At 38.2% G+C, this 7,366-nt stretch overlaps 1 pseudogene; it reads right to left on the bottom strand.

Moving 5' to 3' along the window:
* Nucleotides 1-2,028: 2,028 nt before the first annotated feature.
* LOC111161958 lies at nucleotides 2,029-2,777 on the bottom strand (annotated as a pseudogene).
* Between the last annotated feature and the right edge of the window lie 4,589 nt (nucleotides 2,778-7,366).

Raw genomic sequence — 7,366 nt, 5'->3', positions numbered from 1 at the left:
TTGGACACTGTGCCTAGGATATGAAGGCTTTGACCTACCTAATGAATTAAGGAGGGTGAAGCCCTCAAGGTCCGATAAACGTTCATGTTGCAATCTGGGATCCTCCCTTCTGACCTTAGGAAACCTCCCATTACTTCACCTAGGCATTGCTCTTTTCCACAAATTACCTCCTCCTATTGAGCTACTCTATACTTTGGGGGAAGAAAGGGAAATATCAGGATCTAGCAAGATGAACTGCACTTGTTAAAATGCTTCTGAACCCAGCACATCCCACCTTCCCAGTGCTGCCATGTCTCCAGAGGCTGTGGCTCCCCTTGCTCCATCTGTAGTGTCCATGGTCTAGGTAATCATGCCCCGGGGGCATGAGTGAGAGAGAGAAGAGCACAGCTGGAGGGAGAGCTGTCACTTGGCACTTCTCCTCCATTTATGATGCCTGGTCCTCTGCCCCAGTAGGCTGTCATTTACATCTCCCCAACACACACACACACAGACACACACACACACACACACACACGTACACATGGATCTTGGCACAGTCTATTTTCTAGAGAGTTTCCCAAAGTTTCATTACCGTTGTTAGCTGTGTGTATTTTATAGTGTTATTTGGCTCTGGAGTCTACTACCCTCCTCTTACTTCCATGCTGTCTCCAAGGGTGAAGTTCGAGAGGAGCCAGCAGCTCTTTCTTTTATGACATTCTGCTTAGAGCCAACTTCTAAATAATTGTTATTGCCCCCATTTTAAAATGAGGGGCACTTTATAATGACAATTTAAATCTTCTCCAGGCTCGGCAGTACACTCCCTGTAGATATCTGTTGCTTATGATAAAAATAACATTTGTTGGCTTTTCCAAAGCTTGCTGAAGAACAGCCCCACAGCACGGTCCAATTTATCAAACTTTAATATTAAGAATGTGCAGCCTTGGGCAGGGAGTAGGGCACAGAAGTATGCAATTTAAGAAATCATCCTGGGTGATTCTCATGTACTTGATCCGCATCTTATATTGTAAAATAAGTGCTAAGGGTAGCTCAGCTCAATGAGTAAAGCACAGTAGAAGCCAATTGATATTGGTTAGGAATCTCCTCTTCTACCTTCAAGGATAAAACCTAACTTCCTAAAAATTATATGCCCACTAGGCAAGGATTCACAACATCTTCCAGCAGACTACTTTACAAAGGAATTTCTTAGACATATTTATTCTAGTAATCTCTCATCAGTGATTCTCTATGTTAAATATACCACCAAAAATGTTGTAAAGACAGGTTTATCTGGTACTGAAGGATTCTGTGCCATGTAGGTAGGTAGTGTGGATTCAGTCTATGTGAGGGTTGCTTTAGTTTCTCAGTGGAGACTTTTTCTTCCTTTACCTAGAAACAAGAGGTGCACAAATGCATTTCCTTATTGCCCACTTCTGTGAGGTTGACCTATGGATCACTTGTTTACTGAGTGTGTCATCATTTGAGGCCCATGGGTTTATGCAGGTATCTCTCATCTGACTGTCCTTCTGGCACATGCCCAAGGCTTTTCCTCAGTCACCCAAGATGACATTAGAATTGCAGCTTGAAGTTACATGAATTTTCAGAACACTCAAGACCAGATTGCATATCATGAATTGTGTTTATGTTTCTTAGGGTTTCTTTGGGTTTTTTTTTTGGGGGGGGGGTGAGCATTTCCTTAGCTTGTGAGGAGGATTTTTGTTTTGATTCTGTTTTAATTTTTGAGTTTTGAACTGTAGATCTTCTCTGCAATTACTTCACAAAAATCAATTTCTCCCTTCTGAATGCCCACTTGCAATCCTATAGAAGGTTATTTCTAACCTTATCTAATAAACTTTAGCAATTTATGGATCAACCATTTGTTTTCATTTTTGTATTTTTAAATTTTTAAGTTGTGTGAAGTGTACTTTATCAATAATATATGACTAGGTAGGGCTCTCCAAGTCCCTCCTCTTCTTCAGGAGATCTGGGTTGGAAACTGTATAGGTCAGGAGATTCTCAGTATGTTGTGGGATGAGTTGGGGCAAGGACTCCTCAGCATCTGAAGGCCTTTCTCTTTCTCTTGTTCTTGCTGGGGCTGATGGTCCAAGGACTCTTACTCCTTGGAGACCAGTTAGATGCATTCAGCTCAGGGATGACCTTGCCTATGGTCTTGGTGGCACCAGTAGAAGCAGGGAGGATGTTCTGGGTAGCCCCTTGACCATCACACCACAGCTTCCCAGACGGACTTTCCATGGTCTTCTGGGTGACAGTGGTGGCATGCACTATGGTCATGAGTCCCGCCACGATGCCAAAGTTGTCATGGATGACCTTGGCCAGAGGGGCCATGCAGTTGATGGTGCAGGAGGCATTGCTAATGATTTTAAGGGAGTTGTCCTACTTCTCATGATTCATGTCCACCACAAACATGGGGGCATCAGCAGAAGGGGCAGAGATGATGACCCTCTTGGCTTCCCCCTTCAAGTGAGCCCCAGCCTTCTTCATGATGGTGAAGACCCCAGTGGACTCCACAGCATACTTAGGACCAGCATCACTGCATTTGTTGTTGGTGGGATCTCACTCCTGGAAGATGGAAATGGGCATTCCATTGATCACAAGTTTCCCATTTTCAGCCTTGACTGCGCTTCTGAATTTGCTGTGTTATAGCAAAACATGTAGACCACATAGCTGAGGTCAATGAAGGGATCATTGATGGTGACAGTATCTACTTTGCCAGAATTAAAAACAGCCCTGGTGACCAGGGTCCCCATATGGCCAAATCCATTTACTTCAACCTTCATCATTGTGTCTAAGGGCCATTACTAGCACGGCACCAGAGGATGTGGCTGTCTCTCTAATAAGGAGGAGCTCAACCATTTATTTTTAGATCCATATTAAAATAGTCGACATTTTCTCTGACTCATTTATTTAATGTCTAGCAAAGTGGTGGGTACATATGTGGTTCACAGTAACAACTGTTGAATAAGAATGAACCATTGAGATGAAACCTACAGGATTCCTTTCTTTAAAATACCATCCTATGGAATAGAATTAGGAATCAAAATTATCCATACACATTTAGGATCTATATAACAAACCAAATAGAAAAAACTTTTTTGACTCATTGAAATCTTCTATCCAGATTCATACAGTTTATTATTTTGTAATTTAAATTTAATATGCACATATATATGTGTATGTATACTAATTCATCTGTTCATTAAATTATTTGGCATATATTAGATACTATGTACCATGCTAGATTACTAGGAAAAAGGAATGACACATAGTATCTTCCATAAAGAGTCCACAATCTTTTGAGAGGACGTGATGAAGGATCAGGAGACAAAGGATCATGAACTGCATGGGAAGCTCAGGTTCCCCATCTTCACGTTCTATCATCCATCCCCTCATTTGTCCATGGTATTTAAAAGCTCTGTTTACTAAACATGGCAATAAAATGACTTTAAACCTTGCCAACCCAAAGAAATGCTTCCTTAGATACAGAGGAAAGTCAAGGGAATGGTCTTGAGTAACATCAAGAGTTAGGGGAAAAAAACAGGGTGTTTGCAGTTCTGTATAAAGGTGTGTGTGTACAGGTGGTGAGAATAAATCTAGGTGTAAAGAGCAAAATAGGAAGAAGATAAGCAAAAGTGTTCCATTCATTGGATTTTAGCCACATTCATCTAAGGGGGAACATGCTTCCTGCTACAGTCTCTGAACTTGCTACTACTTCCTCTGCTTGAAATGCATTGTTGCAAAATCTTCACATTTACTTCATATTTAGTTTCTCAACATTTAGGCCTCAGCTAAAATATCACCAATTGAACGAAGTCTTCTCTTATAAGCCTATGGAAGTTAGCAGACTTTCATCAAAAGCCAATTGCTCTAGTTCATCCATTACTTAATTCTTTTTGTTTGTTTGTTTATCTCATTGCACTTATCGATACTTGTAACAATTTTAGTGAAATATTTGTTTACGATTGCACTAGAGCAGGAACATTTTTTCCCCCAAACTTTATCCTCAAGAGGTCTTGATCTCAGGGTCCTCGGACTAGCCCTGGCTTTGGGGTCCAGACTCGGTGCAGAGTCAGCTTGTCCCTCTCTCTCTCCTTCCATTCCCTCTCTACTCCTTCCCTGTACACACTTGCAGGTGTATGTGCTCACATGCTCCATGCTGGCATGTGCTCTCTCTTTCTCACTCTCTCAAATAAATAAAATCTTAAAATAAGAAAGCATCATTTTTTTATCACCTTATGTATGATGTACAGCCCCACATCAAGTTGGAGAGGCACAAATTATTCTTTCCTTAAGAGTAAGAGATGATTACCAGAGAGGAGGGGTCGGGGATGGGTTAAACAGGTGATGGAGATGAAGGAGTGCACTTGCGGTGAGCACAGGGTGATGTGTGGAATTGTTGAATTACTGTACTGTACACCCGAAACTACTGTAACACTGTATATTATCTAACTGGAATTTAAATCAAAACTTAAGAAAATAAAAGAGTTAGTCAAATCAAAACTTAAAAAAGAAAGCTGTCAATAAAACATTTAAAAAACTAAGTGATAGGTATGCACAGTCCCATCTTGCAAATCCTCCTCTTAAACCACCCAAAATCAGTTTAAAATTCAGCCTTTGAAAAATGGTCCATTATAATCACAATATACATTTTTAAAAGTAATATTACTTATGAAATATGATTCATAGTTTTCCTTAAAAATGAGCCTCTATCCTTAAAATATCCCAGCCCACTTAGGATTCTCTGTGTAGGGTTCTGCAATCAAAGCCAAAGTCAACAAGAAAGTGTAATCTTTGTTTCCACTGAAACTTTGTAGATAGTGATAACATGTATTCTCTATCAGGATTCCATTATTCTTAGGTCAATTAGCCAAATATCATCATAGTACAATCCTAGCAAACCACATTATCAGAATTTCTATAGAGAAAAAAAAGGAGAATAATGATTTTTAAGGGAACAAAAAAAAAATCAATGCTGTAAAAAGGATATTATAGGAAACTCACTAATTTAATGAGAACTTTATAGGAGATGCAAATAACAGATTTTATTAATCAATCGTGGTTTACAGTAAAGTGATTATTTGTAGCTTACCAAGTGATAAAAGATTCACAAAAATACTTCAGCATATGAACAGTTTTTAGTGTATAGTTATTTATAAGAGCCATATTTACTAATATCCTCTGAATTCATTTTTTTATTGCTATGTAACATATCTGCCACACATTTAGCAGCTTAAAGCAGCACATTATCTCACATTTTTGGTTAAAATTCCAATCAAGATTTAGTTAAGTTTTGTGTTCCTGGTCTCATAGGTTGGAATCATGGTATTGATCAGCTTGTGTTCTCATTTGGAGGTTGTATTGAGGAAGAATCCACTTCCAAGTTCATTCCATTGGCAGAATTCCTTTCCTTGTGGTTTTATGACCCAAAGCCTGTCTTCTTATTGGCTATTGGCTAGAGGTCTTCCTGAGCTCCTGGCGGTATCCTAAATTATTTTCCTGGAAAACACACTGCTATCTCCTTTGGGTAGCATACGGTTTGGTAGTTTGTTTTTTCAAGGCCAGCAAGAGCATATCTCTAGTGGAGATACACACAAACCTATTAATATAAATCTAATACCGTCATCTTTGCCATAAATATAACCTAACCAAGGCAGTGACATCCCTACACTTTTGCTGTATTCTGTTGGCTAGGAGCAAGTCATAAGAATCACTCACACTCAAGAAGAGAGAATTCTCCAAGGCTGTCAATCACTGGGAGTCCACTTGTGATGCTCGTGCCATACTCTTGTCGTCCTACAATAATCTGTTACTCCTCCAAGGAGAGAAGTGAGTACTGAGTGTTGGTAGAATGAAAATAGATTTTCTATAACATATTTTTATGGTAGGTAGTTCTAAACTATAGATAGTTTTAAACCATCTCAATCTTCCCCATTAAACAAAAAAACTCAGAATCCATTTTTGTCAAATTCCAAGGGAGTGTATTTTGTTTCATTTCAATGAAGGAAAATAAGCTGGGACATTTTTGGAGATTCGTATTTACTGGAAAAATAAAAGTAAACTCTTACCAATTAAATTGTTGAGAAAAATGGATGTCAGGTTTTTTCTAGACTTAAATAGTACCTTTTTTTTTTTTTTTTTTGGGTCCCCTAAATCAGGTCATCAGTATACTACAAAGAGCTGTGTTTGGCAATAAAACGTAGTAGGGCTTATCTAGATGTTTAATGGCATATTTTCTAAATGATGTGATTTCTCACATTTATCATTTTTTAACTGGCAGCATTTTATTTGACCTTGCTAATTTCAATGAAATAGATCAGGCACCCTACTCATTTCTTTAACATTCTTCATTTATTTTTTTTCCCCTCATCTTTTTATTCCAGTGTTTCATGTTTCCTCTGCAGTTTCACTACTCCCGTTCCAGGGTATCAGTATCATGCGTTAGCAATTTTCTTGAATAAGGCAGGGCACACCGTGAGTTTCAGCATTTATATTAACTGCTCTTTTTGGCTGGTGTTTTTTCAGTCTCAGTACTCATCTGAGGTATAGAGGTGAGAAAAAACAACAACAACAACAATGGGAGAAATGATAGCACTTTCCTTCAACTAACAACATGCAGTAGAGAATCAAGATAATTGAAACAGATAGACATAATAAAGCAATTAAATTTTTACTTTTTTTAAAATTTAGCTTCTGGCACTCAACTAATATAAATCCTACACATAGACAAGGTAGGATAGGGCCTGGGATAAAGAAGACTGAGAAAGCTTCACAACAATAAAACTAAATCTAATTTTACTTTTATTTGACTTTCAACCAGGAGACCAAATGTTGAAATCAAAACAAACCCTAAGGCATGTATAAGCCAGTATCCAATATACTCAACAAACCAGGAACTTGCAGTATTATGTTGAATAAAGAGCTTCATGTCTGATGGAGAAAATAAAGCAAAAATTTGAAACAAATTCTGCTCAAATTTGGATTCCAAATTTTGATTTTATACGAGGGAAAACAAAAACAACAAAATAAAAACTAAAACTAAACTAGCAGACCAGTAGAGAAACTAAGTCACTTTTGGTTGTGAGGATAAATCCTAAATATATTAAGATTTATATTAGGATTTTGATTTACAATACAATTTTATGAACTAGAAGAATTCCTTTCAAAAATTAATTTAACTGTATATGGAATTACATGGAGTTATTTTCAGGTAGTATTTGATAGTATAACTTACTTTTCTACTTTTTTTTTTTTTAAGATTTTATCTATTTGAGAGAGAGAGAGAAATCACAGGTAGGCAGAGAGGCAGGCAGAGAGAGAGAGAGGGGAGGAAGCAGGCTCCCTGCAGAGCAGAGAGCCCGGTGTGGGGCTCGAT

Source organism: Enhydra lutris, unplaced genomic scaffold (assembly GCF_002288905.1).
Source record: "Enhydra lutris kenyoni isolate GAN:26980312 unplaced genomic scaffold, ASM228890v2 scaffoldscaffold1, whole genome shotgun sequence".
NCBI lineage: Eukaryota > Metazoa > Chordata > Mammalia > Carnivora > Mustelidae > Enhydra > Enhydra lutris.
This window is presented reverse-complemented; position numbering and strand designations above follow the sequence as displayed.